This window comes from Piliocolobus tephrosceles, chromosome 2 (assembly GCF_002776525.5).
Source record: "Piliocolobus tephrosceles isolate RC106 chromosome 2, ASM277652v3, whole genome shotgun sequence".
Lineage (NCBI taxonomy): Eukaryota > Metazoa > Chordata > Mammalia > Primates > Cercopithecidae > Piliocolobus > Piliocolobus tephrosceles.
The window spans coordinates 25,799,354-25,811,346 of record NC_045435.1 but is presented as its reverse complement, the minus strand read 5'-3'; the positions used below and the strand labels follow the sequence as shown (position 1 = coordinate 25,811,346).

Genomic DNA, 11,993 nt, shown 5'->3' with positions numbered 1-11,993 from the left:
CCACCACACACTCCTACAGCTACAGTGCCACCACCACACACTCCTACGTCTTGGGGTATTTTCACTCATGTGATTTTTACATATGCAAGCCACATATTTACTGTTTGTATATTAAAGTCCTCCAGGCTTTCAGTGTCACTCTTTCAGTGAATATCTACGTCCATGTTTGATTCTTCATTCCACCTCTTATCCCCAGATACCAGGGATTCCTGGGTGCCTTCTTTCCCCGGACCCTTTGAGGCATACTAATCCATTCCTGCAGAATGCCCCCTGCAGGCCTCCATCAGTGACTGCCCTGTTCCCATGTTTCACCCACTCTGGATACCATTTGTCACCTCTACAGCCCAAAGCATAACTAAAAAGACTACTGCATGTGGCTGACTGTGAGTCCTGGAGTAAAGGAAAGGTCAGCACAACACTGAACTGGTAGCAAGTAGTTGGCATTATTTCTCACATAGGAGATTTCTAACACAGGGACCTCCTGTCACTTTCTTTCTTGCCATCTCTTCGTGGAGACCTTCTCTTCCATCTCTTTCCATTGTTCTTATCACAAAGCGCTCAAACCCAATCTTTCAACCTCTCATCTTATTCAAAAATGCTTTTCATCTTATATAAAAATAGTTTTAACTTGTTGTTATATAAATTTCCCTAAGACCTTGCCATTTAGAATCAAATCAGTGATTCAAGTGGTTTGTTGTTGTTGTTGTTGTTGTTGTTTTAACACAAGTAATTTTATCTTTAAGATTTGTTATGGGTTCCTGCTAGTTCTGCCTACTGACATTATAACCATCATACATTCTCCAATTATTCCCTGCATAAAATTGTACAGGCTGTGTTTTACTGCTTCTTGTTTTTTCAAACAAATTTTTGGCCAGGCACGGTGGCTCACGCCTGTAATCCCAGCACTTTGGGAGGTCAAGGCAGGTTGATCACCTCAGGTCAGTAGGTCAAGAGCAGCCTGACCAACATGGTGAAATCTTGTCTCTATTAATAATACAAAAAATTAGCCAGGTGTGATGGCACACACCTGTAATCCCAGTTCCTCGGGAGGCTGAGTCTGGAGGATCACTTGAACCCAGGAGGTGGTGGTTGCAGTGAGCCAGGATCCTGCCACTGTACTCCGGCCTGGGTGACAGAGTGAGCCTCTGTCTCATAAAGAAAAAAAAAGAAAAAGAAAAACTTTGTTTCATTCAACTGACTGACATTAACCAGGCTTCCACAGAAGCTATATACCTTCTATGTGCTTTCACTGCTGTCAGTACTTTCCTAAATGTAAACATTCATTTCAAAATTTCAATTTTATAAATCCCAAGATATGATAGGATACTTTACTTCAAAAGACACGTCACTCATGGATTGAATGCACCAACCATTTATAATAGTTACTGAGAGGTTCTTTGCAATCTACAGGAATAAAACAAGTGAAAACATTAATTCAGTTAGTTTTTCAGCCTGTGTAGTATGGAAAGTCATTACTGTGTTTCTTTTATCATTTTAATGCCAGACATCTATCTTTAAAGGAACGGTATTATTAGAGGATGTTTGTAAATGTGAGGCTTTTCATGCCATCTCATTGGAGAAGCAGGTTAGGAAACAAGGAGAGTTTACACTATTGAATTGTTACTGTCCATCCTCTACACATAGTCAACAACTTGCTTCAAATTTGAGAGCACATAATGAATAATTTTAAAATGTTAATGTAAGGTGAAGAGATTAATTCTATAGTAAAATTTATCCTAGTGTAAACAAAGGTTTATTTTTTAAAACTGGGAGTATATGGCCTCGTCCATTGTAACTTCCAAAACTTTCAGTTTTGGCATAATTTTGATTTATAGGAAAATAACAAAGTTAGTAACAGAGAGTTTCCATATACACTACACCCAGTTTTCCTTATTGTTAATATGTTACACGACTATAAAACATTTGTCACAACTAATGAGCAAAGCTTGATACGTAATAATTAAGTACAGTGTATACATTATTTGGGTCTCCCAGGTTTTCATCATTGTCCTCTTTCTACTCCAAGTCCTGTTCAGGTAATTACTGGGTTGGGTGTCACAGACTTCTGCATTTGTTCTCCTATCTCTCCAGTCTCTTCCGGCTTGTTACAGGCTCTTAGTGTTTCCTAGTTTTGTGAGCTTAACAACCTTGCAGGGAAGTACTGGCCAGGTATGCTATCGAATGTCCCCCAAACTTGGATTAGTCTGGTGTTTTCTCCTATTAGAATGGATTCATAGGTTTTTTTAAAAAAAAAATACCATAGAAATGACATGCTCTTCTTATCACATTGTATTGGGGGTACATTATATCCGTATAACAGCACTGGTGACCCTGTTAATTTTCAAACATTGAGCAAGAATTCGTTGAAAAAAGTATTAAAAATAGAGAATTGTAAGTGTGCATTGCATTTTAACATGTCTGTGTTTCTGAATTAAGGTAAACTAAAAAAGAATTGAGCCTAGTTTTATTATTTTCAGCTTAATGTAGGTGTTAGGTCATAAACCTGACAACATAGGCTGCTCCACTGTTCTCTAAATCTTGCCAAATTCATTTGCTTCAAAGTACAAATGATACATATAAATCAAACAACAGCATTCAAGTTACATTTTCAGAAGGTATGATATCAAGGCCACTAAACAACAAGGTTGCAAGCATGAGAAATCTTAGTTTCATTAACTTCCTTTAAAACATTTTCATAGCTTTGGCCTCTTTATTCTTTTTACCAGCATATTATTGTAGTACTTTGTGTCGCCAGTTAAATATTGTTAAAATCTTAGGCAAATGGAAGTGCTGTGTAAGCTTTAAATTGTTTTGTTAGGCTTAAAGCAAGGATAAGTGCAATATAGAAACTGAGGTCAATATTTTCATCATGCAAGAAGCATGTACTTTTCCTTGAATTCCCAGTCTTTAAGTGATATTTCAGAGGAGTTTATTCATTCCTCGATTTGTATGTATTAGCATAAGCCTCACTTATGCATAATGAGGGGGAAAGACTTTCCTTGGTGAGGAATAACAGTAATAACTGTTAGCCAACCATAGACTAAATCAACAACATCGATTCTATTACATTATTTAGGTCTCAGACTAGGGAGATGGCCATTGTTCTTGTATAAGCAATTGGTGTGGTGGATGACATTTCTTTGGCTTAACACTTAATGAAATTTGAATAAGGTTTGTGTAGTGGTTCATGCTTAACACATTTATAGGAAGGCTTTGTAGGACAGCTGCATAGCCTGTAATTACTATGTAAGTAATATGTGACTGTTTTTCTTTTGGAGACAAGAAAAGCTTTTCAAGTTTAAATTTATGAAATGCTGTAAGAGCTATTAAAATCTTCAACACAGAAGAAGGTATCTGTGCCAACCTTTCAGTAACCACAGATGAATTAAGGGAGTATTTTTTTCTCCTTGCCTTGAAAATATTTTTTAAGTAGTACTGATATGCCTCTTTCTTTTATTTAGTCTTAAACTCCTGACCTTTCTCAGTAACTACCTTTAATGAAATTACAGCAGACTCAGTGAGTTGTATTAAAGCATTTTCTGAAAAGATGAATGTTTCAGTGAGGTAGGAAGCATAGCGAGTCTAACAATAACCCTTATCCTCAACTAGGGAAAGTTATTTATGTGGACATTTTCCATGTGACCAAGGGACAAAACGGGGAGGAGTCTACATTTTACACATTAGTGCCAAACTGTTAATTCCTTGCAGACACTTCTGAAGATACTACCATTTCACAATTGAGTATTTCAGGAAGCATACTGATTCTGTACTGTTTTCTAGAAGGTTTCAATACATATATGTTAGGGACAAAAATTTCATACACTAATGTGAAAATAAAGTGAGTAGGGGGAACAAGCAAGTGAAAGGCATTTTATAGTTTATTAAAATTATGATTTTTAAAGCACATTTTAAAAACATAATTTAAATAGTAGAAGATGCACTTTTGGGTTTACCTACATTTAGTGAGTGCCTACTACATTTATAATGCTCATTGCAAGTTTGAAAAAGTAAGAAACAAGGTAAATTAACTGTTATTAGTTCTTTAGTTTTTGTTTTATATTAGTGAGATTGGACGATGTAGGAAAGTATTTACATTCTGAATACAGTAAAGAAAGTAAACTGGAGCAACTCTAGTTCTTTTCTTGGGTACTGTCTGTCTTTTGAGGGTAAATATCCAACATTTTGCTTATTAGTACTCTCTTGATTAAGTGCCTTCAATACACCTTTTCACAAAGTGTTTCAGGTGATAGAAGTTGCCAGTATTTTTAATAAATGAGGTGAGAGGTTCCACCTTATGCCATGTTCCATCATAACATAGGCTTATTGTGTATTTTTGTTATATAAATATATTTATGTGCTGAAAGTCTGTAAAAAAGTATAACATGAAGAAACATTACCATAACACAAGTAATATGACATAAAGAAACAATACAATAAAATTGTAACCAAAGATATAAAAATAAATTGAAATATGACAACACTACAGTGTTCTGTTCAATTTAATATTAATGAGTTTTTTTTTAATCCCTCTTGGAACTTGGATAAGAGTTAGTGTGATTAATCTGATTGTGAATTCTTATCTATGCATGTCAGCAGATTTTGTATTTCATTTCATTATTAGCAGTCTTTAAAGAACTGTAAACGAGATTTAATATCTCTCATCAGTCATGTAATTTTCAGCATATTACCATTAGTTCCATTTTCTTTTTTTATTTTCTAAACTAACTCTAAAGTGACACTAAGTTCCTCAATAACAACTTCTGTCTTCCACAGTAGAGAAAGGAATGTTCATAATCGCTCGTCAGAAGAAAAAGGAAATAAAATATGCCATTTACATTCTTATGTATGCCTGCAAATTCTAAATTTAGTTGATGGCTTGCACATAGTGGATATAATTAATGAATATTTCATAAAACAGGAAAGGGAGTAGAGAATAAGAGTTTCAAGATACGTAGAGCAAAATTCTATCAATTTTCCTTAACCCACTGACAAAATTTCCTTTTCTAAAGTGCAAGTCTATTTTAAGAGAGAATTTTCAGAGTTTTTACTTCCATGAAATGTGAGATTTGCATAAACACATGATTCTTTAAGAAAAGAAATTGAATGGAACTACTTACAATTCCTTTTTTTTTGGATGCATTTTTGTACAAAGTGTCCTTCTTAGCCCCGGAAAGTGTGTTTAGATGAATTGTTTGGAAGGTCTATTGTTTAGAGCACGTGCTTCTGGGACACAGGCGTGCTGAACAGGTCACTGCCCTGTGGAGGTGATCAGCCTTCTTCACAGATAGTGTATGCATCAAGGACATGCAATCATTGGGCTCCTGATAAATAACCACACTGATTAGGTTGGCTGGTAAAGACTGGGCAAGTGAAATGGTCTTAGCAAAAGAAGGAAAATCTAAGAACAGGAGAAAAACAATGTGTACAAAATATTGTAAATGACATCTCAAAAATGGACCAGTTCCTAAAATTCAGAAATGTAAAGTGTAAATGAAAAAATCTTTCTTTTTTATGCTATGCAGATGTCTTAGTCACATCTATCTGAAAACAATTAGAAACTGCATGAGCAATGACTGTGGGACGTTTTAATACAAATTACAATAGCATAAAAATATTTAGGCCATTGCCAAGGGGTTTTGGACTTCAGGCGTTGTTCTGCTACTGTTTGATCATTTAGTTTATTTACACTCCCATTTTCTGGAAATGATATTTGACAAATTTCTCTACTGCAAACTAGGAATGTGATCTTGAAGCCGCTATTTAAACTCTGTGTTTTGTATCCTGAAAATACGGACCAGCAATGTGGTAGGACTGACGATTAACCTACATTTTGACTCATTTTAGAGGGTGAAGAATTACGCCACACATTCTAACTCAAAGGGCTATGAAAATGATACAACCATTTCAAAGCACTGTAAACATTGTACAGTGGATGCACACACATGCCTCAGTTTTACAAATCCACCTGATTGGTGGCATTTATTAATTATAACTACAGGGAAAAAATAATGCTGAAAAATATGAAATATATAATTTGTATATAATGACACATTCTCCTATCTTTGGCCATATGATTTCCATAGAAACATATACAATATTATTTTTAAATAGATATCACTTACACTTTTTTTTTTTTTTTTTTTTCACGGAGTCTCACTCTGTCTCCCAGGCTGGAGTGCAGTGGCACATTTTCAATTCACTGCAACCTCTGCCTCCCGGGTTCGAGCAATTCTCCGGCCTCAGCCTCCCGAGCAGACGGGACTACAGGCGCATGCTGCCACACCCAGCTAATTTTTGTATTTTTAGTAGAGACAGGGTTTCACCATGTTGGCCAGGCTGGTCTGGAACTTCTGACCTCATGATCCACCCGCCTTGGCCTCCCAAAGTGCTGGGATTACAGGCGTGAGCCACCATGTGTGACCTGCTTTTAAATTATATAGATTCATTTATAAATGTTTCTAGTGACTTTGCCAAGTCTGAAAGTTGCCCTGCATTTTCCACCTGTCGTAAGCTATCCTCCCGGTACTGTGTGCCAGCAGCAGTGCAGTCAGTCACCTGGGTTGAGACCTTCACATTTCACACATACTGTTTTGTCTGTCTGTGAGTAATAAGCATAAAACCATTATTATATAAAGATTGTTTAATGTTAAAAGCAAGTATTTAGGGAGGACTTACCATGTGCCTTGCAATGCAATAAATGCTTTTTCAAATGCTTTTAAAATTCCATTATTTTAAAGAATAGTGTTATAGCATAATATTACTCCTATTTGAGGGTTATGGAAACAGAAGTTAAACAAGTTAGGTTTTTAAGGCCACACATTAATAAGCATTAGGGCCAGACTGGACTTAGAATCTGTCTAGCATGAAATCTGTATTTTAAATGAGAGGGCATGATAATTATATGATTATTAATTTATTTAAGGATTTGAGCCACCTATTAATTTTATATTTTAGATACAAACTTAGATAATTGGTTAGAAATACTGTATGATGAATAACTAAATAAACATACTATACAGCGATAGAGTTAAGCTAATTTTTAGACCGACTTCGTAAGCTACACATAAAATGTCTTGCCATTATAAAAATTTAAACTTTGAACAGTTCAAGTTTACCTTCTTGGAAACTGAACACACAGATTTTGTTTTTACAAACAGGATTAATTGACAACGTTCAGAGAGATGACAGAACGGTAGTTTTCCTGTGTTTTCATCAACTAGGTGCTAATAGTTGCTGTTAACACAAAACTAATTGCCACCTAGGGTGGGGAGTGCACGTTGCCTAGTCCTGTGACCACATTGGCCCATCTGTTAAGAATCTCAGCTTAGGAACAATGCTGGAACTGGCATCCAATTTGGGTTCTGGCCAGTGGTCAACTAACAAGCTGGGACACACTTGGAAGATGAAATGCCTTGAAGTCAGAGATGCTCTGCTGTCCATTAACTGACAGCTCTTGTATGTGGGCAGAGCCAAGACCAGGTGCCAGTATGCAGAGCGAAAGGATCTGTCTGCGTGCCACCTGTCACTGACATGCGCGTCATGTCCAAAACAGGAGCCACAGTAGGTCTGCTTCTTCCATCACAGTGTGGTTGTTGGAGCGTTCAGTCAGGCTGAGGTCGCAACTAGGGCAACATTTTACCTTAAACCAAACTGTAGGACAAGCCATAGGCTCACCATAAGATACTTCTCATAGCATGCCATATCACACAGGTGGTTGGAGATTTACCATTAGAGACACTCTCCCCGTACCTAGGTTCTCATGTTAACTCTAAACAAACGGTAAAAAAAAAAAAAAAAAAAAAGTTGTTTAATTATATCAACACAAGTACTTGTGTGCATAAGACAATTTGTGGTTAGAATCATGCAAATAAATTTTAATCACGCCAGGGGTCATTCTAAAAATATATTTCTAACTGATTTTTGTTATTATTCTTAATAAGTTGAATTGTAAAGTGAGGCTGAAAGGTAAAATAGAATTTAAGAGGTCAGTGTTCTTATCCCAGCTCTGCCATAATTCATCATGTTATTTTAAGCAATTCATGTAACATGTCTGAGTACCAGAGTCCATATCTGCAAACTATGTTGGATTGAATGGTTTTGGTGCTGTCCTCAAATTCTGAAATTGTATGATTCTATGGCAACCACTCAAAGCAATTAGAGAAGCACGGTAATTTTTTTTTTTCAATAGAAGAAAAAAAAAGAAACCAGAAAATGGAAATAAATGGACCTAAAGAAGAAAACTATTATTACCCATATATCTATTATCCAATGACAACCACATTTTATGTATAGAATGCATCTTGTAAACATATTTATATTTTAGGCATATTTTTCATTCAAAATGGTTCTTGACCCTGAATGCTTTCGTAGGCTTTTATTTTTAAAAAGTCAGAATTGATTCAAAATAGCTGTTTCTGACTGCATTTTCCTTTCCCATAAATATAATAGTAATACATGATATTTACATAGTGCTTGCTCTATACCAGAAATACTCTAAGCATTTTACCATAGTGCTATTTTATCTTTAGAAAATGCTATGATGTAAACATTATTATACTATAATATAAATATGAAAACTGATATGCAGAGACGGTAAATATGCCAACGTCACTCACCAAGTAAGGGACCTAGAATGTCCGGCTTCAAAGTCCACACTTTTGGCTTCTACATAGTGGTGCTGAGTGGGAACAACTTTTCTTCATTTTTTATTTGGGATTGAAGATAAGGAAATGACAGCCTAGCATAGGCTTGCCTAGAAGTAGAATTTTTATCATATAGTCACAGAATATATCTATATAGTAAAGCACATATTAACGTTTTGAAATTTTTTTTTTTTGAGACGGAGTCTGGCTCTGTGGCCCAGGCTGGAGTGAGCGCCGCCATCTTGGCTCCCTGCAAGCTCCGCCCCCCGGGTTCCCGCCATTCTCCTGCCTCCGCCTCCCGAGTAGCTGGGACCACAGGCGCCGCCACCACGCCCGGCTAGTTTTTTGTATTTTAGTAGAGACGGGGTTTCACCGTGTTAGCCAGGATGGTCTCGATCTCCTGACCTCGTGATCTGCCCGCCTCGGCCTCCCAAAGTGCTGGGATTACAGGCGTGAGCCACCGTGCCTGGTCAGTTATATTATTATTTTTTTAAATTTATATTTAAAATTTTTTGTGGGTACATAGTAGGGAACATGAGATGATTTGGTGCAGTGTGAAATAAGCACATCGTAGAGAATGGGGTATCTATCCTTCCCCTCAATAATTTATCCTTCGAGTTACAAGGAATCCAGTTCTATTATTTATTTTAAAATACAGAATTTTTATTCTTGACCATACACACCATATTTTAGTACACTTAAATTTGGTCTGAGTACTATGTTAGGCAGTGAATGTGAAAGATGAATTAAACTAGCCATACCCTACAAGAGTTCATCATTCTAGATGTATATATAGTCCTCCCTCAGTATCCACTGGGGGTTAGTTCCAGGACTGCCATCCCCACAACCCTGAAAATACCAAAATCTGAGGACATTTAAATCCTTTATATAAAATAATGTAGTATTTGTGTATCACCTATGTACACATGCTCCTGCAACTTTCAATCATCATAGATTATCATATCGAATCTAATATAAATGCTATGCAAATTATAATACTGTATTTTTATTTGCATTATTTTTATTTATTTATTATTTTTTTAAAATCAGAATTGGTTAAATCCACAGATGTAGCACCCATGGATGGAGAGGGCCAATCATATTCTACTCATACTATTTGACTCCAGCAAGTACTTCTTTAACTTCTAATATGTTTCCAGTGAAATTATCTTTTCTTACCCAATATAGTGTTGAGAAGGAAAGAATATAAGTTAAAATATTCCATGAGAAAAAATAGATTTGTTTTAAATCTTGTGTCAATAAGTAGTATAAAATAATGATTTTGAAGAAAAAGACATAAACTTATTTATTTGACATAATAAACATATATTATGGGAACTAAGTGCCCTTATAATAAAAATTTTCAGGCCGGGCGCTGTGGCTCACGCCTGTAATCCCAGCACTTTGGGAGGCCGAGGCGGGCAGATCACGAGGTCAGGAGATCGAGACCATCCTGGCTAACACGGTGAAACCCCGTCTCTACTAAAAATACAAAAAACTAGCCGGGCGTGGTGGCGGCGCCTGTGGTCCCAGCTCCTCGGGAGGCGGAGGCAGGAGAATGGCGGGAACCCGGGGGGCGGAGCTTGCAGGGAGCCAAGATGGCGCCGCTTACTCCAGCCTGGGCCACAGAGCGAGACTCCGTCTCAAAAAATAAATAAATAAATAACTAAGTAAATAAATAAAATAACAACAATAATAAAACTATTTGGAGGAAATTAAAACAGGTTCTTTAAAAATAAATCAGTGGGTAGTAAGAGTATGATTTTTGCTAATTTCCTGGTAATGTTTGAATATCAACAGCTCCATGGATGGTTATGAGTTAGCAGGTAGGACTGAATTCTAGGCTATATATTTTCTACCCAATAAATTTTTTTTTCATTTTTTTAAAAGCTATTTAATGATCCCTCAGGAAAAGTTATTTGATACAATTATTTTAATTAACCGGTATGAATTAAAAGAGAAGGGATAAAAACAATAATTTCTGAGACCCAGTATTACAATTACATGAACAGGGAATATATCTTTGTTAGTGTGAGAAGGAGATATAATTGCCAAAGATAAGGGATGGCAGGACAAATAATTTCAATAATTTCCTAGTATTTCAGGGTATACCCCAATCCACTTCAGTAAAGTCATTTTTTGGAGGATTTCTGTTTTAGTTGTTACATAGTATAACTCATTGGCGCTTCGTTTTAAAAGGCCATATTTGGAGGTGGGAGGTTAGCCTTAGGGCACAGTGAATCCTTGCCAGGAAATTAGAAGTCCCTATGAGAAGTGATTCATCTTATAGATCTATGGGATAACATCATAATTAGATCTCAGTATAAAAATTCTGCCAGTTATTCTTATGAGCATGATGTTAAAATTAGAAAAGGTATCGTAATACCATTCAACTCATTCATCAGTATAGACATCTGAAACTTTTATAAAGACGATCTGGTTGGGTATGCAATATCATCACAATTTTTAAAATAAATGTCAGTTGTTACAAAAATATGTCCTATGTCTGACACATGGTACTCACCAGTTAAGACATTCAGTGCAGTGGTTCTCAAAAAAAAAGATTATGTTCAATTAAAGCCATGAACATTCCAACCACTAACTCGCATTTTCTAACGATTTGTCCAAATATTTACCACCACAAACAAAAGAAACAAAAAACTCAACGAGACTTGTTATCTTTATTTGAGAGATTATTTAAAAGTGAGAAAGAAAATGTTTTTATCTTCATTATGAAAATAATTTATAGTAAGACAAATATATAGTTGATTTTCTCAAACATAAACCCCAAATCTCCAATGTAGACTAATCAAATACTATATATCAAGAATTATATCAAAAATAATCTCATTCATTGAATATTCTGTGTTGATTTTTCAAGAAATAAAAAGAAATGAGATTGTTCTCAAGGATTTTAGTAGGGAGTGTGAGATATGCATAACATTATTAAATAAGGTGAACTATATAAAAACTATGATATTTGAGGCTCTTTATGGCTTCAGAAAATAGAAGATAGTCTATTCCTGTATGAAACTAGAGATAGGTCTGAAAGGGAAAATTGAATTTTCATAAGTGGAGCTGCAACGGCTATTTCAAAAGAAGGAAGCAGGATGAAAAAGCTTTGGAAAGCGTAGGCCAACAATTAGTGATTCGGTTTGCCTGGAACATAGAGGAGTGGTACTTAAGGCCACAAAGGTTAGTTGAGGTTCCATTATGAAAGCCTTTAATTTCAAGTGAAGTGTTTGTATGGAATACATCATAAGATGGGGATTAATTGAAGTACATTGAATAGAAATGTATCTTTGTGTCTACCTTTAGAAAATTGATTCTTTTTTTTTTTTTTTTTTTTTT

The 11,993-nt window shown here is 35.7% G+C and overlaps 1 protein-coding gene across 5 annotated transcripts in view; it reads left to right on the top strand.

Moving 5' to 3' along the window:
* ROBO2 (roundabout guidance receptor 2) overlaps nt 1-11,993 on the top strand; it is a 1,747,433-nt gene that overhangs the window by 1,590,831 nt on the left and 144,609 nt on the right. The gene's annotated exons all lie outside the window — the stretch shown is intronic.